This window comes from Phyllostomus discolor, chromosome 1, assembly GCF_004126475.2.
Source record: "Phyllostomus discolor isolate MPI-MPIP mPhyDis1 chromosome 1, mPhyDis1.pri.v3, whole genome shotgun sequence".
Lineage (NCBI taxonomy): Eukaryota > Metazoa > Chordata > Mammalia > Chiroptera > Phyllostomidae > Phyllostomus > Phyllostomus discolor.
Window position 1 is genome coordinate 175,703,741 of NC_040903.2, and position 27,874 is coordinate 175,731,614.

A 27,874-nucleotide genomic window follows, 5' to 3' on the forward strand; every position below is an offset into this window, starting at 1 on the left:
GGTTCTTACAATTAAACATCTAAGACCTTTAATGATAATAACAAAAGTAGTAATAGTAATAAAAGATTCCATTTATTGGGAGCCAGAGCTCTTCCAGGCTCTGTTGAGTGCTTTGCATGTACACAACTCTCCCAGCAGCCCTGTGGGAGAGGGAGTATTTTTATGGCCATTTTACAGACGAGAAAACTTGGCAGAAAGTGGTAAATACTACCACGTGGTCACTCCACTGAAGAGAGGGGAAGGCAAGCTCCTATTCCCAGGAGGCTGAAGTAGCTTTGAAGGTTTCATCGTACATTTAAAGCAGAGTTTGCCTTCTAACACTCCTGTGTGAGAAATGTAATTTAAAAACAGTGTTTTAAAAGACAATTTTTATTGACTAAATCTTGGCATTAAATTTTTTGGGACACTTGGATAAGCCGCCCCCAGGGGGCACTCACGCCCCATCTGGGCAGCACATTCTGGCCAGAGACACCTCCCAGGACCATCTGCAGGCAGGCCCCTCAGTTAACGATGTTCTGGAGGGGCAGGTGGTATGGGGGAGGGGGCAGGGACTGGACTTCCAGCTCCATGATGTGGTTTGTCCCTGTGGGGAGAGCTCCACTGAGGGCCTACCCTGCTCGGAGCAGGGCAAGGACGGGCTTCAGGGAACTTGTGTGCAGCATGATGTGAGGTAGCCTTCCACTCTCTTTCTTGGGAGCAGATCACACACTGTACAGAATATTGCCATGGAGAGAGCCATGGTTTTCATTAAACATCACAGAAAAGGCTGGTCCCATCATGGTTGGGAACTCTGCTCTGGGTGCTAGCATCCCAGGGCGGGGGTGCTACCTCCTGAACCAGGTCCCGTCCCTTTGGGTAGGGCAGATGACGTGGCCATCTCTGAGCATGCTGAAAAAATGCCAGCGGAGTCCCCCACTCTCCTCTCCAAAAGTGGGAGCCTGTTCCCACAGTCCCACCCACCGTGCTCTAGCCTGGGCAGTGTCCCAGACCCCTGTTTGAGGGCAGGAGAGAGCCCGGCCTTTAGCTTATGTGTCTGGAGTGTTTACCTCCTCAGTTTCCCCACTTGTGAAATGGAGATATAAATACCTCCTTTGTAGGGTGGTCCTGAGAACCAAAAGAGATGATTCTCATGGGTGGGGACCTGTTAACCCTGCAGAGCTGGGCCCGGGAGCTATTGGCGTCACTCCTGGATGATGATCCTTCTTCTCTAGGGACAAGGCCCCCTGTCCTGCAGAGCAGAGATTGGGCGGAGCATGTTTTGCTGACCCGGCCTTCCCACTGTACTCCCCAAACAGGTAACAGGAAAGCAGTGTCATTAAGCTAGAACGTAAGCTCCATGAGGATAGGGGTTTTGTCTGTTTTGTTCACTGCTGTGACCTCAGGAACTAGAACACTACCCGGCACATAGCAGGTGCTCAGTAAGTGTTTGTTGAGTAATAGATGGAGCCATCGAGAAGGGCAGTGAAACGTATCCAGAAAACTGTAGGGAGGGGCTGTGACATTCTCACTCAGAGGCCCAGGTTCAGCTCTGCCACCACCTTTCTGGACGACTGTGGTCATGTCCCTTCTCCACTCTGGGCTTGTTTTTCCATCTATAAAATGAGGGATTGTTCCAAGGAGTCTCCAGGCTCTATCCAGTTCTAACATTCTGTGCATTGGTGGGAAGCATGACCCCTGCCCCTCCCCCCTCCGTGTTAGAATTTGATGGAAGGAAGAGGGGTGGGCTTGAGAACTCCAGGGGACAAGGAAGGGCTGCCATGTCATGGGGGGCATGGCAGATGGGCAGTCATAAGAGAGGCAGCTGGGAACTGTGGATAAGTTTCTACTGCCACCCACAAGGGGCAAGCTTCCCCTCCCTCCCCCTCCCCCTTGCCCCAGCCCTTCACCTACTCAGCAGAAGGAGCTACTCCTCTTCGGTTTGCAAATTGTGAGAACACCAAGATGCTGTCCTGGTCCAAGGTCTGGGGAAAAGAGGGCCTGTCTCTAGCTGGGATGCTGATCCACCCCTTGGGCCCCTCACATCCCCCTGGACCCTGGAGGGACTGGGGGTTGACTCAGTGGAACTTTCTTTTAGTTTTGTGCTATTATAAGCTATTAAATACTAATCCCCACCACCACTCCCCTTTCTCTGTATTCTTTCCCTGAATTTCGTCTCCAAGTAAGCTGGTAATTACTTTTATCCTATAGCCTGGTAGAAAGACATATCTGGACATATAATTAGAGGTATTTTATCATTTAATTTAAACAGTGGACTGATGACTGTTTTTTCTTTACATTTTACATTTGTGTAAAATCTTAAATAGTGTTAATGCTTGAAAATGTATTCAAAATATTTTACTTTAATTATTGTTTTTATTTATTTTAAATTTTTTTACTGATGACTGTTAAAATGAGATTTCCATGTGTCCTAATAAAGTTCTAGCATGTTGCCCCCACCTTAAACTGGCACTGTACCAGCAACCACTGAACTAGTACTAAGTATAACCCAATTGCATTGTAAATTACTTAAAACAAAAATAGTGCCCCGGCTGGTGTGGCTCAGCGGATCCAGTGCTAGCCTGTGAACCAAAAGGTCGCTGGTTTGATTCCCCGTCAGGGCACATGCCTGGGATGTGGGTCAGGTCCCCATCTGAGGGTGTATGAGATATAACCAATTGATGTTTCTCTCCCTCTCTTTCCCCCTCCCGCCCCTCTCTCTGAAAACAAACAAACAAACAAACAAACCTTTAAAAAATAGTATACACTTTTGGGTGAACATCGCAGAATTGTGAGATTTTTTTTAAAAAGTGAAATACATACAAATATACATACAAATATATACTCTATGCAAATATTTACATCATCTTTTGTACAAACAAAATCATAACCTATGTGCTGTTCTGCAACATAATAGCCTTCTGAGTTGGAACACGTGAACCTCCTTCAGTGTTTGAGTGACGGCAATAATGGGCATTTCCGTCATTTAAATTTTCCATTATTGCAAACAACGCTGATATGACACTTTGTACCTAATCTTTGTGCACATGCATGACTTTCTGCAAGGTATTTACTGAATCAAAGAGTATATGAGTTTAAAATGTTCGTAGTTGTCACCAAACTGCAAAAATCAAATTCTGTGCATTTGCATGTCCACAAACCAGGTGTGCAATTGCCTCCTTCCCCACGCCACTGCCAGGTCATATTTTAAATCTTTACCTGGTTTGTGGAGATTGTGTCCCAGCGTTTTTAAATTTGCATTTCTTCAACTGTAAGTAAAATTGAACACCTCTTCTTATATTTATGGGTTTTTTAGAATAACTTTTCTGGTATCCATTGCTTACTTTTTTTTAAAACCCTTACCAGAGGGCATTTTTTTTTTTCACTGCTTTTGGGTAGAGAGCAAGAGGGAGAGAGAGGAAAACATTGATTTGGTGTAAGAGATAAACATCAATTGGTTGCCTTCTTGTACGCACCCTGACTGGAGATCAAACCTGCAACCTGGGTATGTGCCCTGACTGGGAATTGAACCTGCGACCTTTCCATCTACAGGATGATGTTTCAACCAGCTGAGCCACACTGACCAGGGCCATTGACCACTTTTGAGCTGTCGGTTTCTTATAATTGATTGTAAAGTGCTTTATATGTGGAGGGCATCATCAAATTGATCTTTGGCTTGTCATAATTATTGGCATAAATTTTTCTTAAAGTTTTTGTTTATGTTTTATTTCCAAAATCTGTGTAAATCCAATGATCAGTGTTTTCTTAATGGCATCCTGGCTTCTTGCCAAGTTGCATTTGTAATACTACAACTTCAGTGAGTAGTGAGAAGGTCCTTAATCTACATATTGAGATTTAGGGGAGAAAGGGTTTTGCTATTTGTAGCCGGAGATTAAGAGGTGCAGAGAGATCTATCCTTTTCCTGATCTGGAGGAGAGGGAAACTGGAGGGAAATGGGAGGGAAACAAGGGCAGCCAACAGACAGCATGGTATGATGGAGAGAAACTCCAGATTTTAGTGCCCGCCATGGCTGCCCTGCCCTCCCTTGGCCTCAGTTTCTCTGAATGCAAAAAGAGGGAGTTGACGTGGCTGAATTCCAAGGTCACTTCCTGCGTTAACATTTGATAAGTCTGTTCATATGTGATGTGCCATCAGACAGGTAGGTCACTGCCCTTCTTGGGAACTATTTCTTGTGCCCCATAAACGGCAGCGTTTGAACAGGGTGATAGGGCTGGCCTGTTCCAGCACTGAGGAAACATGCTCCACAACTGAGCTTCCCAGCCTTCACCGTCTGGCCCTCAGATGTGCCTCTCGTATTCTTGTCCAGAGGGAGCAGTCAGGAGTACAGAGGCCCTGGCCACACCCCAGGGCAATGAAATGAGGACCTCTGTAGGTGGGGCCACGATAGCCTTTAATGCTCTAAGCCGACTGATGGTAGGTGTGTCTGGAGTGGGCCTGAGAGTCTGCATTTCCAACAAGCTCCAGGGGATTCTGATGGTGCATGTCCAGCTCCCCACTGTCAACTGTCCCAGGAGGCTGGCAGCACCCATACCACCGGGCAGCTCCTGAGAAGTGCAGTGGCTCTGAGTCCTGGACTGATCCTTCACCCTGACTTCCCCAAGTACTCCTGTGCTGCTTTGGGGAACAGACTACTTTCAAAAGCAGGGCTTTGTAGGTTACACTGTTGTATTCATTTTTTGATAATTATTGAGCTGTACACTTCTGATCTTGTCAAGGAAAAAGGGACAGGACCAGGTCCTCTTAGACCGCAAAAGAATGAGGAACCATAATATAGCTGTTCTTTGCAGTACAGGTGGCACATAGGGGCATTACTGGGGAGTCAATAGGATAATGCTATGGGATGCTTTTGCTGTCTTTCCAACATGGAAAGAAGGGGGGTAAAGGGGTTCAGCTCAGCTACTAAAATATTCCCTGGGCCTATGGATATTTGAAGTGGATCTGGTGTGAGCCTCAGTTTCCTCATCAGTACAGTGGGGATAGTGGTGCTGCATTCTCTGTTATTCAATTTCAGGTCAAATAACATTTAAGAAGAACAAATAGCCTGGCACATGACAGGTGCTCAAGTTGATCCAAACCAGCTCTTGGTGGGCACTCACTGTGAAAGAGGTTATGGCCAGATCTTGGTGCTGTGGCCTTGCATTGTGCCTAGGGGCAGTGCTGGGGGTGGATCAGACAGCCCTGGGGCAGTGTGGGGGATGTGGAAGGTGGGTCAGACAGACCTGGGTTGCTCCTCTTTAGCAGTGGGACCACAGATAAGTCATTTCATCCTTGCACTTCAGTGTGCGTGCCTGTTCAATGCAAATAGTCAAACCACTTTGGCAGGGTTTTCGCAGGACTGAATGAGGTCATGCATATGAAACATGGAGGCCGCGCCAGGCCCAGGGCCGGCGACTCTGTCAGGCTGAGTTCAAGCTGCGGGTAGCTGTCTCCCACCCACCCTGGGGGAGTCCTGGCTTCAGAAAACAGAGTCCCCTTTGACTCTGCTGGCCACTGAGGTCATTACACCACAATCACTGAGCCCTGGACAGCAAATATTCCCTGTCGGGTCCAGCCTTTTTCTTGGCGACAGCCCCTCTAGTTAGCCAGGTTGGGGTTTGGCAGGGTGAGTGGCTGGGCTTTGATGTGAGCAGTGCTGAGGCTAGGAGATGGGGGTGTGGGCTCCCAGCCTGCCTCGGTGGCTCAGGGCCAGCTCCTAGAACCCAGCAGGTACCAGCCGCCTTGGCCCAGTGGAGGGGGGCAACTTGGCACCAGGAGGTCCTCACACCATCTCCTAAGGGCATGATTATTATTTCCATTTTACAGATGGAGAAACTGAGGAAATTGCTCTCCAGTTCTGGTGACCACCAGAGCACATGGGAAGGCAGAAGTGCCTTCTGATTTAGTCTGGCTGTGGTCTGAAGGTCCAACCCGTTCCCTGGGAGGGGCTTTGTCTCCAGAGGACCACACTTAAATGGGCACTTTGGGCCCTAAAAGAGCTAATGTGTGCCCACGCAGGTTTGTTGGGCACCTGGTTTGTGCCTAGCCCAGAGCCCATGCTGAGGGAGAAGGGAGGGTGGGTCAGACTCAGCCCCTACCCAAGCACAGGTTTGAATCCCAGGTCTGCTGCCGGCCAACTACGGGAACAGCCCCTCTGATGGTCTTCAGCTTCTTCATCTGTAAAATGGGGTGTAGGGAAAATTAAATACAGTATTGCATGTGAAAGTAATTTTTAAAACTGTACTGGTGTATGCAAGTCAGGGATTATTAAAACTGCTGAGCTATACCCAATTCTCTGTCACTGAAGCAGAGAGAGCATGGCTGAGGGGCTATGGTGAGTGACCCACAAGGCATGCAGGTGGGTGTGTTGGGGGAGGGAGGATGCACTTCTAATCAGGAGGCTGGAAGGGGCAGAAGGCTTGTCCAACCCTCTCTGCTCATTTTTCAGAAGAAAAAGAGGCCCGGAGGAGGGTTTTGCCCAAAGGCTGCGGAGAAGCAGCAGCCAGTCCCAGCCCTTGGCAGGAGGCCACTCTGGACTTCTGGGCAGTCCTGGAAAAGTGTTTTAACCATTCTGGGCCTCAGTTTTGCCCTCTGTCAGTCACTGTGAGAGCTGCTGGGGGTGCTGGGTCCTGTAGCACCTGGGCATCATTTGTGTAATGTGGCCCCCTTGTTGCATGGGATAACTCCAGGGTCCACTGAGGTGGCGCCCCAGGACCAGGCTTAGGCTGGTCCAGTCATCCTGGAAGGGGTCAAAGTGGGGAGCCTCCCTCAGTGGGGTCCCAGGAAGGAGGTGGCCTTGTGGAGGAGAACAGCTTTGTCTCCTCTGACTGCTGAGGACAAGGTAGTCCCGGGTCCTTAGGAGGAGAAGGAATGTAAGGATCCCAGGTGACCCACAGGCATTCTGATCCTAGGGTGGGACTTGAGGCAGGGAGAGGAGCCAGTCTGGGGCCAGGCCTGGGTGCCCGTGGGGAGGAGGAGGAAGAGGCAGCAGACTGCTGCCAGTCAGGAAATGTCTGCCGGCTGGCACCAGGCGTTCTTGAGCTAGCGAGCTTCCTGTGAGCAGTGCACATGAGCCCAGTGACCTCACCGCTCAGACATCCCGGGACAGCCCCCTATTCCAAATAGGCCATCCCATTGTCCCCGGGAACAGCGAATGGGTGGCGGTGCTGACCTTTCGGCATCCAAACAACATCCATTCATTCAACAATGTTTACCAAGCGCCTACTTTGTGTGGGCACTGTGCCAGGCACCAGCACACAGAGAAAAACTTTGGAGCTCAGTGGCTAATGAGCCTATGTTTTCCAGCTAGGCCCCCAACGCCTGGAGCTGGTGCAAACCTCCTTACTGCTCTTTTGGTTGGGACACTTTGGTCATCATTGGTGAGGAAGATTCCTTGGAGTGGGTGAACTCCAGGGCAGGGGTGGGGATGAGGTGTGGGGGAGGGCCCACGAACATGAATTTGGCCTCATGTGTGCCAAGCACTGCATTGGGGGGTCTGCATCTCTTATGTCATTTAAGTTTCTCAACAACCAATAGAGTGTCTTGTCCTTATTTACAGAAACACAGTCCAGGTGAGTGAGCTTGCTCCAGGCCACACAGTTCCTAAGAGTTGGGGCCAGGATTCAGACCCAGGTCTTTCCTAGTCACCAAGACCTCAGATACTGAAACCAGTTGAGCAGAGCCCCTGCCTTCAGTTTGAAACCAGCTTAGCTTCTCTGAGCCTCGGTTTTCTCATCTGTAAAATGGGGCTTATGGTATCTAATTGGTAGGATTGTTGTGACATTAAGTGGGACAATGAATGTAAAAGTCTTTGCCCACTGGCCGAGGCAAGAGGCTGTAGGAGACCTTGTTCAGTGGGGTTTCGTCTCCCAGAATTCTCTGGCCAGACAGGACCTGGAGAAGCCCTGAGCCCATGCCTCTGCCTCCAGGTTGAGTCACCCTAGGTCATCAGCAAGAACTGATGGGCACATACCATTTTGTTTGGCATAGTGGGCAAGGACAGATGGGGGAAACAAGAGGAGGGGAAGGTACAGATAAGGAATAGGACGCAGCACCCTGCCCCCCTTCCTGCCTTCCCTCAGGTGCTTTGGGATGTCGGGGGTGAGGAAGAGCCATCCCGTGAGAAATAATGAGACTGGTGGAGGCCACCATTTCTTCACTTACACTTTGCTTCATGAAGATGTCTCATGTTCTAACTCATTTCATCCCAAAGATAGCTAATATCCCTGTTTTTCATGTGACAAGAGAAGGAAACTGACTCTTGAACAGACTTATCAGAGGCCACTGAGCTAGTAAGTGAGTGGGATTTAAGCCTTGGCTGGCAAACCCACCCTTTCTGGGAGGGAGTAGGCTCCCCCTGAGAAAAGGAGAAGGCCTTGCTTTTTGCAGCTGTGCAGCTCCTATAGAAGCCTTGAGGGAGGTAAAAGAGGAGCCACTGTAAAAAACAAAACACAAAAACCCTTCAGATGTTTTCTTCTTTCCCATGCTGTCTATACGAGAAAGTCCCGAATCACATCCATGCAAAGCCCTCTTGCTGCAGGCCCCACAGCTTCGCCCAGGCTGACAGCCATGGGCCCCGGGCCATCAGGCTGACTTTTTCATGGAGGTGCCCCAACCCCAGGACGCTCAGACAGCGCTGGGGTCCTGGGCCTGGTCCCGGCTGCCATCACTACCTTGATGACCTCGAGTCCATCCCAACCTCACCAAGCCTCAGTTTTGCCCTTTGTTGAGTGGGGATAAATGGAGTGATAAGAAGACTGCCCTGGGCACAGCCTGGAATGGTTGGCATAGCAAGCTTTTGGACTTGACTCTAATTCTTCTAAGGAGATGTAGCTTTCCCCCTTCCCTCCTGCTTGAAGATGGCATCAGATAAAGGGGAGACAGTTCCACTCTGTCTGTGAGAAGAATCCTGGGCATTGACTGTACAGAGCAGAGCTCATAAGCTGACTATCCCTTGTATCAGCCCCAATAAGGGTGTCAGTTTTCTAAGTCACAGTTTTCTTACCTGTGAAATGGGGATGCAATGCCAACCAACCCTCGCAAACTCACTTCATTCACCCAAAGGTGCTGCCCACTGGCGGCGAGATTCACCATCGGATGGATGACTGTTTGGAGAGAGGGCGATGCTCAACCCAGAAGAATGCCTGGAAGTTGGTGACATCTCAGAGCAGTGGGAAGGGGGGAGGGCTGTTTCAGAGTGAGGTGAGGTAAAGGTTTCTAGCCCTTCCTAAAATCAGATCACCTCCATTGTTATTTACTCAGATAGAAACCTGGTTCAGATATTCAGAAAGGGAAACCAAGTTGCTCCAAGAAGGAATATGGCTTCCAGGTCACAGAATGCCAAGGCACGGTGGGGACAGAGGCCGTGAAATGGGGGTGGGCTGGAACCAGGGTGCCTTCTAGTTTGCCTGCCCTAAGTTAATCCAGGTCAGTGTAACAGAAACGTTACAAGCTTCTACGATATGTAAGAACCATGCTAGCCACTTTGTAGGATCAAATGAATCATGAATCAAACATTAACTCTGCCCTTAAGAAGCTTATAGTCAAGTGAAAAGAATGAATGATGATATGAATAAGATATCTCCATTCCCGCCCTCCCCTGCCCCCCTCCCGCCCCCACTGCCCCAGAGGCATCTTACTCGGAGTCTGGTACATAGTAGGTGCTCAGTACATGTTCACTGAATGTAACTAAACTCTGAACTACAGCCCTGGCTGGTGTGGCTCAGTGGATTGAGTGCTGGCCTGTGAACCAAAGAGTTGCTGGTTTGATTCCCAGCCTGGGCACAGACCTGGGTTGCAGGCCAGGTCCCCAGTAGGGGGCATGTGAGAGGCAACCACATATTGATGTTTCTCTCCCTCTGTTTCTCCCTCCCTTCCCCTCTCTCTAAAAATAAATAAATAAAATCTTTAGCCCTGGCTGGCATAGCTCAGTGGACTGAACCCTGGCCTGAGAACCAAAGGGTCACTGGTTTGATTCCCAGTCAGGGCACATGCCTGGGTTGCAGGCCAGGTCCCCAGGAGGAAGCACATGAGAGGCAACCACATATTGATGTTTCTCTCCCTCTCTATCTCTTTCCCTTCCCTTCCCCACTCTCTAAAAGTAAATGAATACAATATTTTTAAGAATCATAAAAAAACCCCATAAACTACAATAGGGAGCAGACCCAGGGTGGAGTGGTTTCCCAGAGGTAGTTTATACTAGACTTTGACGGCTGCCTAAGAGTCCTCTGTTCTTCCATCTGTCTATTGATCCCCCATCAAGGCTGATGGAGACCACAGAGGGCAAAACCCCAGCTTTTCCTTGCTCCTGCTCAAGAGCCCTCATATGAACTCTGAAGAGTCTCCGGATGTGAGAAGGAAGTAGCCGGGCTGCGGAAGGCAGGCTCATTTCCAGTGTGGGGCTGGGCCTCCATCCCTGAGTCCTGTTTACACAGCAAGGCAGACAGGCGGACAGGACTTCTGCCTCTGAGAACAGAAGGGGCTGGCAGAGCCTGGCCCAGCCCAGCACAGGGAGTCCCATGCCAAAGGGAAAGTCGAATGTAAAGAGTGTTTCCTCCTGGCCAGGCAGCCCCAGACTTTTGTCTCCAGTCTGCAGGCAGTTCCTCCAGTGATTCACAATCAGCGGGAACTTATAAATAAACCCCACCTCTGCCTTGCACCATAGCCCGGCGAGGACCTGGGCTAGAATGCAGTGGGGGGCTGGGAAACAGGGAGGCTGAGGAGGGGCCCTGAGAAGGCTTGGGGACCTGGGTGATGCTGGCTGCTGGCCCCAGAGCTTATGGTTTTCTACGGAGGGACTGCAAAGCTGTTGCCAGCAGTCACGTTTTCCACCAGACGACCGGGGTGTTGGGCCACTGGCCTGGAGCAAGGAGCTCTGAGAGGACTGGGTGTTCATCTGCTCCCCAGGAATGTGGACAGGAAACTAGAATTTTGAAACAACTCCGCTTTAAAACATTTTTTTGATATGATTTCAAATTTAGGAAAAAGTTGCAAAACTAGAGCAGAAAACTCCCATATAACCTGTACAGCCAGATGCATGAACTGTTTATGTTCTGTCCCATTTTGCTTCATCATCTCTTTTGCCCATGTTGTTTCTTTTCTTGGAACAGCTGAAAAGAAATGTTCCTGGATGCTGGAAGTAGTCTTCCAGCATCACACCTCTGCGCCCCTCTGTCTTCAGTGTGCATTTCCTGAAAGGGCCAGTGTTTGAATTCCTGACTGACCACTTAGTGTATTCCAGAGCAAGGTGCTCAAGTCCTGTGTCCTCCTCCATGAGCGGTGCTCGGAGGGCCCCTCACTTGAGAGAAGATGAGAAGTAACGGGAAATATCTGCTGGAATAATAATGATAAGCACAATTCACCATTATGTGTAAAGCAACTTGCACACATTATGTCATTTGAGCTGAACAACATTAAAGCATCAATCCTTTTCTAATGAAATGAGGCTCAGAGAGGCTGTGTCATTTGTACAAGGTCACACAGCAAGCTAGACTTTGCTGCACACATTACGCCCTGAATTACTACTCCTGGAGCCTGCCCTCTTCCCCATTAGCTGTGTGATTGCAATCAAAGGCTGGACTTGCTAATGCCTTAGTCTCCCCATTGTGCTGTGGGCACAGGGATCTCTGGGGTGGGATGAGAGATGTTTCCGTAGCAGCCTGGCACTCTGGAGCCCTAGAGACCAGATAGGAATAAGTCCTTCCTGTGTTAGAGCCAGAGTGGAAGCTGCTCCAGCGGCCAAACCAGCTTCCTCTGAATTCCAGCTGCATCGTAGTCTGGGCTTAAAACTCTTGCAGATTGTTTCTGGAAACTGGGAAATCTGACTGGAAAACCCTGAGCCTCCCAGCCTCTCGAGCTCCTGCAGCCATGAGGCCTGGCCACCAGATGGCCCCACCTGGGCCATTGCACTCTCAAGGAAGATGAACCAGTCTCATCCTGCCTCTGTTTTAGAGTGGCCTCTCTCCCCTCCCAACACCCCACACAGCCATCCCATCCATTAACCTCGGGTCACAGCCAGGGAAGTTGAGTGCAGGAGGGGCAGCGACCTGCCATGGCCACTCAAGTTGCACTCTGTGCTCCCAGGGGGGTTGCTCTGGTAGAGCAAGGCCCTGGGACTGTGACAGAGAGTTAAGTTTCTCTAGACCAGCGATTTCAACCTTTTCCATCTCATGGCACACATAAACTAACTACTAAAATTCTGTAGCACACCAAAAGATACATTTTTTGCCAATCTGACCAAAAAAAATAGTTATAATTTTGATTCATTCACACTGGACAGCTATTGTGTTGGCTTTTGTCATTTTTTAATTAGACAGTCTAAGGGAAAAGAGGTCAGTGCCCCTGACTAAATAGTCAGATAATGCATATTTTAAAAGTTCTTGTGGCACACCGGTTGAAAATCACTGGTGTAGACCTCAGTTTGCAAATTTGCAGAAAGGTAGTCGCTTCTGCCTGGCTGTCTTCACAGGGGCTGGGTGCCGGTCCTTAGCCTCTTCCAAGTCCGTGACATTGGTATAGTGGTAGAGGTGGTTTTGTGTTGTCCTGAGGATGCCCACCAGCCCACGCCTGAAGTGATCTGAGGCATTAAGCCTGCAGGCCGAAGACCAGCCGCGCACAGGCGAGCTCCGGGTTTCCCTCTGACCTGCAGCACAGGACCTCAGGGTGGGAGGAGACCCGGAGGCTCATCTCGCGTGCACTTTTCATTCCTCTGATGGAGGAAAGTCCAGAGAGGGCGCTGGTTTGCCCAAGGTCCCACAGCACCGTCTGACCACACCAGAACTCAGCTCCACTGTGCCTGGAGACAGCGGTCGTTCACTTCTCTCTCACCCCTGCCCAGAGCCCGGCAAAGAAGCCCATGGAGGGAAGGGCTGGTCCTGGGCAGGAGTGAGCACACAGGGGCCGGTGTGAGCTGGAGGCTGTGCTGCGAAACAGCCAGCTCAGAGCCCGAGGATGTCCCTTCTCCTGAGGGACAGCCACTTACCCCACCCCCCAAGGTCTTCCATGGAAAAGACCCTCAGGGGCCACCTGCCCAGACCCTGGGGGGAATATTTTTAAATGTTTAAACACTCTCCAGGGAACATTCTGCATTTCTGCTCATACAGTGTATCTATGCTTTTATTTATGAAATAAAAAGGCTTCTGTTCTCTGTTAATTAGTGGGCTCATATAAACCTTCTTTCCCAGCTCAGGATGTGGGGGAAGGGCAGGGGAAAAAACCAATAAAAATATAAAAATATGAAATTTCAGATGCAGTGGGCAGGACCAGCCTTCCTGCCTGGGGAGGGGGGGCATATTACCCCAAATTAGCAACTGTCCAGAATCCTGGGCTGATAACGTGCATTTTTTGGGAAGAGTGTGCCAGTAGTTTGAACTCATTCATACTTGGCTGACTGTAACTGACTGATGGAGTGACTTGAGCAAATTTGAGTGGGGGAGGGGCGAGGGAGCAGGGTTCTGAGAGTCTGGGGGTGGAGAGGAGGAAGGAACAGGAGTGTGTGCAGAGAGTGGAAGCCAAGGGCCCGAGAGACTGATGGTATTATATTGCCCATGCCCATGCTGCAGAAGGAAATGGGAGACTTGTTTTCAGGAGAGGCCTGCTGGGTTGCCAGGGGTACAGATAACTCAGTTTCCATGAGTCACTGCTTGTAACCTAGGGGAGAGGACATACCTATAAACCTGACATCCGCAGGAGAAGGCACTGGCCTGTGGGCCCAGCCTCACATCCTTCTCTTCAGAGCCCCACAGCTGCCCTGGGAAGGAGGCCCCATCATCATCTCCGCTTCTCTCCCAGGCGACTGAGGCCCAGAGAAGGGAAAGGACTTGCCCAAGAGTAGTCAAACTGACTCACACCGTGTAAGTGCTAGAACAGTTAGCAGAACCAAGGTCTCCTAGTCAGTTGCTTTTTACTCATCTTCTACCTGAATCTGGAGTTAGGCCAACCCAGTTCCTGGCTCTGTGACCCTGAACAAGTCCATGAACCAGTTTTCCTCATGTAAATGGGAGTGATATCACCTATTTCTTGGGGTTGTTGACAAAATTTGATACTGTATGAAACGGCCTGGCACACAGTAGACGTGCCGTCAACCAGAGCTGTGTTACAGAGGGTATGGTTCTTAAGGCCGTTTAATGCAAACAAACAAACAAAACCCCCAAAACCTCCCCTTGGAAATCCCTTAGGAAGGCACCATGAAGAGTTAAACTCTTACGGTCGTGAGTAGGGGAGAAAGAGCAGGTTTTAGGATTGCCGAGAAGCCACGGGGGCAACTGGGACATTGCAACAGGCAAACTGCAGGGTGGGGGTGCTGTGGAGACCCGGCAGGTCCAGGAGGGTCAGCGCCTGCACGGGCAAGGCCCTGAATACCAGGCAGAGAAGTCAGGACCGTTTGCTGTTGTCCTGAGATGTTTGGTTGTAGCAGTGGAGTGACTAAGGGGACGTTCCCCGTGTGTGTGCGCGTTTCCACCCGCCCCCAAAGTCGTCTCTGTGTGGAGGGCTGGGGCCCATTTATGGCTCCTGACGGTCCCTGTGTGGCCTCTCCCCAGTCTCCTCCTCTCTGGCTGTCTGGCAGCCAACTCAATTTTATGTGGGGAATTTGAGGAATTTGAAAAGACAGAGTGCAATGCCACTGTTAGAGACTTGCCATAAGCCTTTAAGGGGGAGAAGCCCCTCTCTGGGGCAGTGGAAGACAAGTGTGGCATTCTGGGTTGTGGACCCTGTCCCGATCTAACCCTCCAACTGCGGAAAGGGGTAACGTCACCACCACCTTCCACTAGCGCCCTTGGAGAGCCAAGCTCGGTAACAAGAGAGGGGTCCTTGTACACTGCAAAGCGCTTGCCACACGCCCTGTGTTTGCGGGGCGGCGGTTACTGACGGTTCCTCAATGCCCGGGTTTTACAGACCAGGGGACTGACGTCCAAATAGAAAACTTTCGTCTGGGGTCACAGGGACAGACCTAGGCCAGGGTGAGGGTCCCTCCGCTGATCGGGGCCTGTTAGTGGCCGGGCCGCAGCGCTGCGGGCGGGTGGAGGTCGCTGGGCGACCCCGGACGTGCGCGTCCCTGGAGCCTCCTGGCCGTGGGCGCGCCCGCCGCCCCCGGGCCTGCGGGTTGCGGGCGCCGGGATCCCGGGACCGGGAGCCGCGCCCGGGCTAGGGCGCCTCCATCTCCCGCGGCAGCGGCGTCTCCGAGTCTCGGCAGCCCGAGCTCTCGGCGCGTTATCTGCTCTCGTCCGGCCGGGCCTCTTCCCGCCTTCCCGCCTGACCGGGGCCACCGTGGTGACCGGCCGCTCCCCACTTATCGGCCTCCCCCGCGGGGGCTACAGCCCGGCGGGCGCCGAGTTGGGGCAGAGCCGGGCCCACGGCTTCCTCACCTCCCACCCCTTCCCACCGTGGGTTGACCACTCCCCTGGCTTCCCTCATCCCGGGCCCTGCTGATGGGGGCGCTTTCCCCAAGGGGTACCGCATCAGAAAAGGGTTTTTGTCAAATTCGCCCTTTCCTGAAAAGGCAGTCTTATCCACCAGATCTCTAAAATGCTTCTGCTCTGAGCTTAACGAGTTAAATGTGGCACCTTCTTGGAAGCTCAGTTAGCTCCCCACCTGAATATTTGAATCTGTAGGATATGGAGCTCCCCACCGTGCTGGTGGCAGAGAATGTGGGTGCAGCCCTTTGTAATAACAATTTGGCAGTATAGATGGAAAGCCATGGAAGTATTCATCCTCTTTGACTCACTCTGGGAGTGTATCCCAAGGAAATAATCCAGCAGTACCAACAGAAAAAACAAAACTCTGGTTCATCAGTGTGTTGTTGTAAAGCTGGTGAACATACCTTTCTGAGGGAAGCATTGGAAGACACTAGTTGCATGGAGCTGGGCTTGAACCCGCCATAGTCACCTACAAACCTGGGTGAGTGGCTGAGCCTCCCTGAGTTTTCATTTTAAAGAGGAGACCCACCACTTAGAGGGCTTTTGTAAGAATTCCAGGAGACGGCCTGTGAAAGCCTCTAATACAGGGTTTGGGGTAGAGGAAGCACATAAAAAATGTTTATTCCCCCCCTCCTTTTTCTGTCCTTATACAAACGAAAGTATGGGGTATTTCAGGTCATATTTGTAAATACTACAGAAAGTGCATATGGTAGTTAAGAGCTTGGGATTTTTTAATCCTTTCACCTTGGATAGGATCCCAGCTCTACCACTTATTGCCCAGCTGTGTGATCTTGACACAATGCACTTCCTCATTTACGACAAGTGATCGCAGAGCCTGCCCCAGAACTGTTGAGGGGGTTGGATGAGCTGATACGTGCAGTGTGTTTAGATCGGTGCCTGGCATGTAGTAAGCACTCAATAATGATGGCTATTATTCACGGGTATTTAAAACCGGAAATAACTTCAATGTCCCAAAATACTCCAAGTTAAATAAGTTAGTGTAACTGTTGGTGGAATACACGTAGCATTTAAAAAGATGAGATAATCAGTGTAATCTAATTAGGAAGGATGTACAAGATAAGTAAAGATACAAAGCTGTGTCATTCTGGATAAATGACCTAAATATGAAGAATTAGAAGTAAAATATAAGGTAAATATTTAGGAAAAGTCTTGTATAATCTTGGGTATAGGAAGGATCCTCTCAAACAACCCAGGAACCCATGACTGTGAAGGAAAAGGCAGATTAGACCATATAAGATGTTTAAATGTCAACATGATAAGAGACCCCATAAACAAGTCTAGAGACACTGGTAGATGAGGAAATATTTGTTGTGTATAGGATATGGCCTCATGCCTCATATCCTTCAGAATTCCTCATACAGAATCCCTACAGATAATTAGAAAAAGGCAAACAATACAGAAATGGACAAAACACTCAACAGAAGAGGACTGCAAACACGGGAAAAGCACATGACTTCCCTAATTGTTAGGGAAATGCTAACAAATGTATAAACAAAATGCCATTGTTTTCACCAAACACCATTAATATAGAAACGGGCATGCCCTTTCCCCCACCAATCCCACTTTCAGAATTTTACCCATAAAAATCTATCTATAATTTTTTAAAAGATTTTATTTATTTATTTCTAGAGAGGGAAGGGAGGGAGAAAGAGAGAGAGAAACATCAGTGTGTGGTTGCTGGGGGCCATGGCCTGCAACCCAGGTATGTGGCCTGACTGGGAATCGAACCTGCGACACTTTAGTTTGCAGCCCGCGCTCAGTCCACTGAGCTACGCCAGCCAGCATCTATAATTTTTTTTAATTGCAGTGTTCTTCATGGTGACAATCTCAGTGCCCACCTCCAGAGTTATGGGTGCGTAAATTTGGTTACACTCATACTGGGGAATATTGTGGACCCCCAAGAATGAGCTTGTTGAAACTATGTGCAGTGAATTTCATTGTTGTTTACGACATCCTGTTAGGTGGCAAGAGGGGATTGTGCAGTAGTGTGTAAAGTCTGATCCCATTCGTGTTAAGAAAATGTGTGTGTGCGTGACAGAAACAAGCCTCGAAGCCTTCACCGGGGTAGTATGTCGGTTATGTTTGTATGAGCCTGAAGAAAAGTGGGTGCTTCTACTGGAAAAAGTGGCAAGTGATTTTGCCCATTTTTCTATTTTCTTCTTTTGATTTAATCGAGATGTTCTTGACATATAACATTGCATAAATTTCAGGAATACAACATAATGATTTTTTTATATGTGTATATATGGGGGGACCCAAAAACACCCGGAATTTATTTATAAAAAATTGTGTACTTATAAGTTTAAACTTCAGTCACCTTCAGGGTACTCTCCATTTGATGCAATACACCTATCGAGCCATTTTTTCCACTGCTCAAAACAGTTTTTGAACTCGTTGATTCTGATGCTAACTTTTAGTGCTTCTGCCATTTTTTGTTTCACCTCTTCCACATCAGCAAAATGCTTCCTTTTGAGGACTTTCTTCATCTGGGGAAATGAAAAAGGTCATTTGGGTGGAAACTGGATGAATAGGGAGGGTGGGGCCCAGGGGTCACGACATGTTTTGGTCAGCAAGCTGCACTCAGAGCGGTGTGCACATTAGTCACCCATCGTGAAATGGGTAAATGTGTTGAAAGAAGCTTTAGAAAAAGTTCACTGAAGCCAAACACAGCCTCTTACAACAAGCCAGCTGGTACACTGATACAGATGGGTTCCTAGAACACTCACCTAGCGGAGAAGCCTGTACTACAAGGGGCCCTCCCTCCAGAAGAGAATTCCAGTTTTGGGGGGACCTCCTCATATTGTGAAGTGATTACCACAATAAATTTAATGTCTGTCACCTCATATAGTTACAGGTTTTTTTCTGTGATGAGAACACTTTAGATGTACTCTTTTAGCAACTTTTAAATAGACAATACAGTATTGTTAACTACAGTCACTATGCTGTACATTAAGTCCCCAGGGCTTCCTTATCTTATACCTGGATGCTGGCACCTTTGTACCCCCTTCACCCACTTCTCCCACCGCCTCTGGTAACCACCAACCTGCCCATTTTTTGATAGTTTGAGTTTTTTCCATTTTGTTTGTAGAAGTTGTACATACGAGGGATAAGAACCATCCCTTCCCTGTGTATGAACCTGAAGAAAGGCCTCTGCCAGCCTGCTCGGGATGGTCGCTGGTGGCGGGAAGAGAGAGGGGTGGCATATTGTTGGTCCCCATCTTGGTGACTTGTGGCTTGTTGCAGCGCTTTCATTGTTGTTAGAATTTGGGCAATGGCAGTAAGTAAATTTGCTCCCGCACAACAAAGAAGAGATGTTACAATAACTAAGCCCTGCGGTTCCGCCTGTGTGGAAGGGTCTGTGTCTGCAGGGATGTGCAAGAAGGCCGGGGAGGATGTGGCTGCCTGTGGGAAGGCACTTCGGAGCCGTGGGGTGTGCTTATATGGGTTTTTATTTTTACATGTCACTGTCGTTTGCGTTTTTCACAAAGGGCATTTTTATTTTCGCAATGACAAAACAATAGAGTATTTTCCCCTGAAGCATGCAGTGGCGTTTGTGCGCTGTGACCCAGGAGGGAGGTGGGCAAGGACCAGACAGTGGGTCAGGATGGTGGGACTTTCCCCTTAGTTGTTTTTTTTCTTTAGATTTGTACTTCAATTTTTTTTACTGTGGTAAGAAACATGTAACATAAAATTTACCATCTTAATGATGTTTAAATGTGAAGTACCATAGTGTTAACTACATGCATGTTGTTTGTGGCAGATCTCTAGAATGTTTTCATCTCACGGAGCTGAAGCTCCCATTGACCAACTAACTGCCCAGCCCCTCCTCCCCTCCGCCCCTGGAAACCATATTCTACTTTCTATTTCTGTGAGTTCGACTAATTTAGATACTTCATGTAAGTGGAATCATGTAGTATTTGCATTTTTGTGATTGACATTTCACTTAACATAATGTTCTCAGGGTTCATCCATGTTACAGCTTTTGACAAAATTTCCTTCTTTTGTAACATTCCACTGCATGTGTATACTACATTTTGTTGATCCTTTCATCCTTCAGTGGGCATTTAGGCTGCTTTCACCTCTTGGCGATTATGAATAATTCTGCAGCGAAAATGGATATAGAAGTATAGCTTTCAGATCCTGTTCTCAATTCTTCTGGATATATGCTGCTGTGGACTGAAGGTTTGTATCCTCCAAACTCACATGTTGAAACCCTAATCTTAACGTGATGGTACCTGGAGGTGGGGCCTTTGGGTAGCAATTAGGCCATGGGGTAGAGCCCTCATCAATGTTATTAGTGCCCTTATAAGCAGAGACCAGAGCAGTAGCTAGCTGTCTGCTTTCCACTGGGTGAGAATGCACTGAGAAGTCAACAGTCTGCAGCCCAGAAACGGGCTCTCACCAGGACCTGGTTATGCTGGCACCCTGATCTCAGACACTTAGCCTTTCTGACCATGAGGAATAAACTTCTGTTGCTTACGAGCCACCCAGTACAGTACTTTTTATTTTGCAGCCCCATATATGGACAAAGGCATATAGCAAGAAGTGAAACTGCTGGGTCTTATGTCATTTTATTTTTAATTTTTGAGGATCCACCATACTGTTTTCCATAGTGGATGTGCCCTTTTACATCTCCACTGATGGTGAACAGTTTCTCCACAGCCTCACAAGCACTCGCTGTTTTCAGTTTCTTCCACAGTGACCATCCTAACAGGTGTGAGGTACAGTTATGCTGTGATTTTGATTTGCCTTTCTCTGATGGTTAGGGATGTTGCACATCTTCAAATGCTCATCGGTCATGTGTAGCTCTTTGGGGAAATGTTTATTCAGGTCCTTTGCCCATTTTTAAATTGGGTTATCTGTTTTGTGTGCTGTTGAGTTATAGGAGTCCTTTATTATTCTGGATATTAATCCCTCATTAAATACATGGTTTGCAAATATTTCCCCCCATCCTGTAGGCTGCCTCTTCACTCTGTTGATTGTTTCCTTTGCTGTGTGAAAGTTTTTAATTTGATGTAGTCCCCTTTATTTTTTTGCTTCTGTCGCCTGTGTCATGTCCAAGGATAATTACCAAATTCAGTGTTACGAAGCTTCTCCCCTATGTTTTATACTGCCAGTTTTATATTTCCAGGGCTTACATTTAGGTCTTCAATCCATTTTGATTCATTTTTGTATATGGTGTAAAGTACAGATCTTCTACATGTGGTTACCCTATTTTCTCAGCACCATTTGTTGAAGACATTATCTTTTCCCCATTATGTACCCTTGGTATCCGCGTCCAAGATCATTTGATCATATATGAGAGGGTCTGCTTTGGGGCTCTCTGTTCCGTTGGTGTGTATGTCTGACTTTATGCCAGTACCGTATAGTTTTGATTAGTGTCATTTTACAATATATTTTGAAATCAGGAAGCACGAGGCTTCCAACTTTGTTCTTTTTTCTCCCCTGTATTTTAATGTGGCAGAGTTCCATCAAGTACATTCTTTTTTTTTACATTTTAGAAATGATTTTATTTATTTATTTTTAGAGAGAGGGGAAGGGAGGGAGAACAAGAGAGAGAGAAACATTGGTGTGTGAGAGAAACATTGATTGGTTGCCTCTAGCATGCCCCCAACAGGGACCTGGACGACAACCCAGGTATACACCCCCCTGTCTGGGCATCACATTGGTGACATTTTGGTTTGTAGAATGACACCCAATCCACTGAGCCATACCAGTCTGGGCCATCAAGTAAATTTTGAAGTGGTATCAGTGGGTAGCTGGCTGGGGAGATCCAGGGGAAGAAGATGGGATTGGATTCTCACCTTGGGAAGCTCCTGTTAGTACAGATTGAGCAGATGGCTTCTTTTGCCCACCTAGCCCTCCGCCATTGTGTCTGTTGGTCTCTTGGGTCTACACCAGACCCATATTGGCTGGCTGATGGGGATAATCTTACTTTCTCGTTTCCTTCTTTCTTCCCCCCTACCTCCCTCCAAGTCTCCCTCCCTCTTTTCCTCACTCCCTTATTTCTTTCTCTCTCTCCTTTCTTCCCATCCCAGCACAGCTGAACTGGGAGATGTGCCTAAAGCAGTTTGGGAGTGACACACAATTTAGTGCTTTCTCCCTGTGTCCCTTCCCTCAGGGAGATGAGGAAGTGAAGGAGGGAAACACTTTGTCTGCAATACCGACCATCATCCGGACTCCCTGGTAGGTACTTTGCCCTCAACCATGGCGTGAGCTAGGTTCATTGCCTTCATTTCCTCATCTGTGGATCATTGGGTGAGGAAACTGATGCTTAGAGGGCTAGCACCTGCCTGAAGATATACAGCTGCACATATCATGGCCATTCATGGTCCTAGGAAAGCGCCTCCCATGGACCACCTAAATGCATCTCCTAACAGCCCTGTGGGGATGGCCTTGTTCCCCGGTTTTCCCGATGAAGAACAGGAGGCTCTGAGCTCAGGGTCACACAGATAGCTAATAAAGGAGCTGGGATCCCTTTACACACCGCCCCAGGCTCTGCTCAGCTCCTCTCCCTGACTCACATCCTCAGATCTCCTGACAGAAGCCACTCAGTCAGGTCTCCACAGTCCTTGTGATTGTGTCTGTGATGACTGTTTTATTGTAACTGATTAGGTTTAAGGTTTGATTGGTGACATGTTGTTTCTTTAATTACAATTGATAGATGAGGCTATAGCTTCCAAGGCGTCGAGTGTCCCCTGATCTCAAACACACAGGGGCAGGTGTGGGTCACAGGAGCGGGAAAGCCTTGCAGAGCATTGGATTTCACCATGCTGTGGGGATCACCATGCTGTGGGGATGGGCATTCTAGGAGGATAGCACAGCATAAAAATGAAATAACATCAGCCATTACTTACCGAGCATTCACTCTGCATCATGACTTTCCTAAAGTCTTTATTCATTGAATCCACAGAGAATTTTATGAGCTATATATTATTATTCTCACTTTACAGATGAGGAAAGAGGCTCAGAGAGGTTTAGAAATCTGCCCAAGGATACACAGCTGAGGTGAAAAGAAAGCTGAGCCAGGACTGAAGCCTCAGGACTACATGTTGAAGAGGAGGCTGTGTGTGTAGAAAAGCCAGCCTTCCTTCCTTCCTTCCTTCCTTCCTTCCTCTCCCTCCTCCTCCTTCTACTTCTTTTCCAAACAAAGGGATCCTTTCTGGAAGGGGCAGCTTTGCAGAGCTCCTAGGCCTTTAGAAACCAGGCAGTCAATCCTCTGTAAGCAAGCCTGTAAAATGGGGACAATGATTATTCCCCTAATTTCTCTTTCCAAGCCTGCACCCTCTGCTGACAGCAGAGAAAATTTGCAACTTTGTAGCAAAGCTCAGGGGCATTAGGGGTGATAGGGCTGTTCCCAGGAGGCCCCCAATCCAGCAGCACAGGTCTAGAGCAAGGTCTCCTCTGGTTCCAGCCAGTCCTGTGTCCCTGGCAGTGTCACCCTTTGCAGGGCTGTGGGAGCCTGGGGGCTCCTTCCAAACTCACTCTTCCTGTGCAGGAGCCCATGCAGGTCAGCCTGGGTGACCTGGAGTGGCCTGGGCAAAGACCCTTGAATCCTCGCTCCACCCCTCACTCGTGTGGCCTTGGGCAAATGCCTTAATTTTCTGGAGTCTTCTTTTGCTTCATTGGGTTGTTGTGAAGATTAAATGAGTTTATATGCATAAGGTACTCAGAACAGTGCCCAGCACAGAGCAATTGCTACAGAAGTGGGCTGTCATTTTTATGATGCAACAAATACTTATGGAGCCTGTGGGTGCTGGAGGGACTAGCATGGATAACCCAGAGTCCTTAAGAAACTTAGTGTCTGCCAGCATGACCAGCTGTCCTCATTTGTCAGGGCCTGAGGGCTTTCCTGAGATGTGGGCTTCTCAGTACCCAAACTGGGAATGTCTGTGGTAAACTGGGACAAGTTGACCACTGTCTAGTGAGGGCACAGGTAATTAAACAAGCTATTCCAGGTAGAGATGGTAAAAAAAAAGTTTGGGGTGTCATGGAAGCACCCAGCAGGGGAGGACTAAAGCCTGGGAATCAGGGGTGTAGGGAGTGAGGGGCGGGAGGATGGGGGAGGAGAGCGTGCCAGGCACAGGAGTGGCATGAGAGCACAGCTGGTGGCCAGTGAGAATGTGGCATATACAGGCCAAGGTTTGTCCAGAGACATGGGCGCATGTGCCCAGGACACCCTTGTGCAAGTGCTGGGGGGAAGATGCAGGAGGCAGCAAGGCAGGGACAACATATATGTATTTGCTTGTATATCTACAAGCCTTACACCAGGGGCAGCCTCTGGGGAGAGCACTGGCAGAGGGGGGGCTGGGTGGAGATAAGGGTGGGAACCCTATGGAGCTTTTTGAACTGAGAGGATGTGACACCTACACCAACGATGAAGTAATGTAAACCAACAACTGTGCATGCCTGTTCTCACCCCTATGCCCAGCTCATGCTGGTCAGGGCTCTGGAGACGGTGGCTGTGGGACCCCCTGGCAAGGGCTGTTCCAGCCTGGGGGGCACCAAGCTGGCCCAGGAAGGGGAAGAGGCCACAGCCACCCTGTCTGCCGCCTGGCCCTCCCCCCAGGGCCTGCAGCAAACAGAACTAAACAGGCCTTCTTATCAGCTGTCGCCACTGTGTCCCACCCGGCTGAGCCCAGTGCTGGGAAAGCGGCCCCCAGACCTTTGCCAGGGACGGCATTGGTCCAGGGTAGGGAACCGGGGCCACGGGGGGTGTTTTCCCAGGGATCAGCCTGGGGTGGGGGTGTCTGGTGAGTGTGTAGACCCAGGCCGGGGGCCCAGGAGTTGCTCTGCTGTAGACTTACGGTTTTTAAAAATGAATTTTTGGTGTTATTTTAAAATTATACAAGTGATCCAAAAATGCATTTTCCTTATAAAGTAATCAGTATGTGAATTACAAGTACCCACCGTCCTTGTTTGGTGTGGGTTTGAGCTATGCTTTGTATCCTCCGTGCCCTCATTCAGCCCTCCCAGCCCCTGGGGAGGGGGGCACCACAGTTCTCATTTTCTAGTTGAGCAGACCGAGACCCAGATGGATTCAGGTTTGCTCTAGACCCCAGGGCAGGGGAGCGGCAGAGCTGGCTCTAAGACACCTCCCTACTCTCTTCCAGGAGCCTCGCAGTGCCTCCTGTTGAGGTCGGAACACAGAGGCCAGAGGGGAACAGGATCAGAAAAGCACCCTCCGGCCTGTGTGGACCTCAGGGTCCTCACTCAGCATTGGGGTCAGACGTCCTGGCCCTGCTGTCAGGGGAGGCGTGAGGGTGGGCCAGGGACTGTGTGTGCTGAGGGAGGAAGGGGAGGAAGCTCCTCCTCTTTTCCAGGTTCTGTCCTGGGGGTCAGCCAGGGGTGTTGGGGGTTGTCCCCAGCCTCTGCCTTTGTCACACAAGGTCTGGCATCCCCACTGGGTTTTGGTCCCCAGATACAGCAGCACGCCTGGCATCCCCTGGCCGCCCCTGCCTTCTTGTCCAGAGAGACCAGACTTCAGCATAGCAGGCCTGGCTGGGCCAAACCCATGTCTGGGGGGTTGGATTTGGTGCTGAGTTGAAGAGGGAGGGAGGGAAGGAAGGGGGGACTTCAAAGCCCCCTGTAGCCATGGGGTATTTTGGACCGAGACTGGTGGAGGCCAGAGGTGGAAGGTGGAGGTTGCGGTTGTGGGATAGAGTCAGGGTTGAGGGGAGGGCTGGGGCTGGGCCCTGCTACTGCCAGGACTCCCACAGGCACCCCCGTGAGGCTTGTCCAGCACGGTACTCATCACCTCTGCAGCTCTTGTGGAGGTATACCACCATTGGCCCCAGGCCAGAATCTGGGTGTCCTGCCGGCCCCTCGCTCCCCAGGGGCAGTCAGTCACTAAGTCCTCTGACCTCTGCCTCCCTAATATCTCCTTAGCCTGGGCCTGCTCTCCCTGAGGTGCTCAGCCTCTTTTCTTTCTATTAGCGCCCCCATGCCAATTCCCCAACAAGCCTCCCTTGCGCCCAGCCTTGTTCACCCTTCCCCCCACACTCACTCATACTTTTCTCCGGAATTCCTCAAGTTCCAGCTCCAAAAGCAACCCTTTACACCCCTGTTTAAAACCTTTAGTAGCTCCCCACTGACTAGAGGGACTGTTTAACTCCTTTCCATGGCCTTTGAGGCACCCCTTGCCCGCCCTACTCATCCACTTTATCAGCTTACCACCCCCCACCCTGCCTGCCTCAGTCTTGCCGATGTCCTCTAACCTGGGGTGGGGGGCTCTGTCATGCCCCCATGCCTTTGTCCTGCTGTTTTCTCCCCTGGGGCTCCTCCTTGACCCCCTCATGACCCTCCCCCTAGGCCCTGCCCAGTCTTGGATCCGCACATACAAGCATACGTGGCCAGGCAGTGTGGAAGGGCTCTGGCTTACAAGTACATATCTGTCTCCTCTGTGGGACTGGGCTGGCCTTTCACCTCAGTATTCCCAGCACCCAGCATGTGCTTGGGCAATGGCCTGTCCTTCCCACAATATGAGGTTGGGGATAGGTTCTGTCCTGGGGGTCAGGAGAACTGGGACCCCACTGGGCCCTGAAGAGTGTACGGCCTTGGCCACCCTTCCTCTCTCTGGCTTCTAGATGAGGAAGGATCTGGGTTTCAGCTCTATTCCCGTGTACTCTGTTCCAGGTTCTGAGCCCAGCCCTAGGCCACCGGACCCTGCTATCTCCCCATGGGCCCGCTCCTCCCACTTGTAGGAGGCTAGCCTTGCTTGGGCCCTGCCCCGTGGTGGGTCTTGTGTGTGTGTGAGATTTGGGAAGGAAAAAGATCTTCTTTTGTCAAGAGGGTAGAAATTACATGGTGGGTATTCCTGGCAGGCACACGGGAGTGTGATGTGGGCCCTAGGTCTGGTGTGGGCACCACCGACCCACAGAAATGTGCTTCTAATTACAGCATGGATGTGGCTGGCTGGACCCAAGCATTTTACAGGTTCCTAATGGGAGGAATGCTAACCAGTTCCTCCTGCGGTGGTCTCTGGTCAAAGGGTGGACTGGCAGACACTGCCAGGCAGATTGGAAGGGAAGGCTGGGAGGAAGTGAGGTGGTGCTGTCACTTGGAGGAGAGGGGTGAGGGTGGAAGGGGCAGCCTCAGGGGGGGAGCCCGGATTGGGGTGTCAGGCCTCAGTGCGAACCCAGACTGGGTGGCATCCCCCGGTGACATTCGGCAGGTCACCTACCCTCGTAGCCACTCAGAGCCTCAGCTTCTCCGCTCCAAACTGGAGACAAGAGTTTTTTTTTCTTGGAAGGATATTTATTATGTGTGTGTATCCCTGAGGACTCTAAAAAATGGGCGTGGAGTGTTTAGCATAGAGCCTTTACACTGGAGATGTGAGAGAAGAGAGAAACCTTTATGTTCCAGGGTGAAAATCAAAGCTTGGAGTTCTGCTAATTGTATGATTTTGAAGAAAAATGATTTTATTTTACTATAAATCAATATGATCAGTACCAAAATATTAGTGTATAGAGATAAGTATATAGAGGTATAGAGATTAGTATATAGAGATAATATTAGTATGTAGAGAGATATATTAGTATATATATATAGAGAGAGAGGAGGGAAAGCCACTGGTATTTCTCTTGCCAATTATTATTGATCATTGTTATTATTATTAAGTGTTGGCAGTGGGGTTTAAGGCACTGGAAGTGGGATGGTGGTGTAAATATTCTCAAATTAGAGTGCCTCAAACCACATATTCCGTTTAGGCTGAATGTGTAAGCTACACCCTCCTCCAAAGGAGGGCAGCCGGGAGGTGGCTGGCCCAGCGATGTTGGAAGCTGGCTCTGCCCCGGGAGCATCCCCAGCCTCTGCCTGCAGGAGCGGCCTGCCGGGCCACCGCCCAGCAGTACTTCAGTGACATGTGACAGAGAAGGGCAGTGAGTTAAGGGTTTAGAGCCTCACAGACCCGGGTTCCAACTTGGCTATGGCCCTGACATGCTTTATAAAATCTAACATAATCTTGATAGACATGATTCAAGTGAGTGTAAAAAATTTTTTTTGAGTATAGGCAAGTATAAAGGGAGACCTGCAACCCGACTGACTGCCCAGAGGCAGCCACAGTTGTGTCACAGGGGAGCATGCACCCAGGTGTGTCTCCATGCAGGTGGAGGTCTGTGTCCTTTCAATTTCACGTGAACAGGAGTGAATGGTAGGTGCTGTTTGCATGTGTCACGGAACTCCCCTAATTCAGCCTGACAGTTACCTGTGGGGAGGTTAACAATGGGGTGCTGGTATTGCATTTCTAAGTGTCCTTGCTATGTTGTGCCCACCTAGGGGCTGCGGAGTGCTTTGTCTGTGGAGTGTTTTGTCTGTGGGTATGTGGGGGGTTGGGGGGAGACAAGGAGCAGCAGGAAGGCTTGCATCTGACGCAGGGATTGATGGTCCCATGTATCTGGGACCCTTCTCCTGGAAGCCAGTGCAATGCAGAGGTTAAAGAGGGTTGGTGCTGGTGCCAGGCTGCCTGG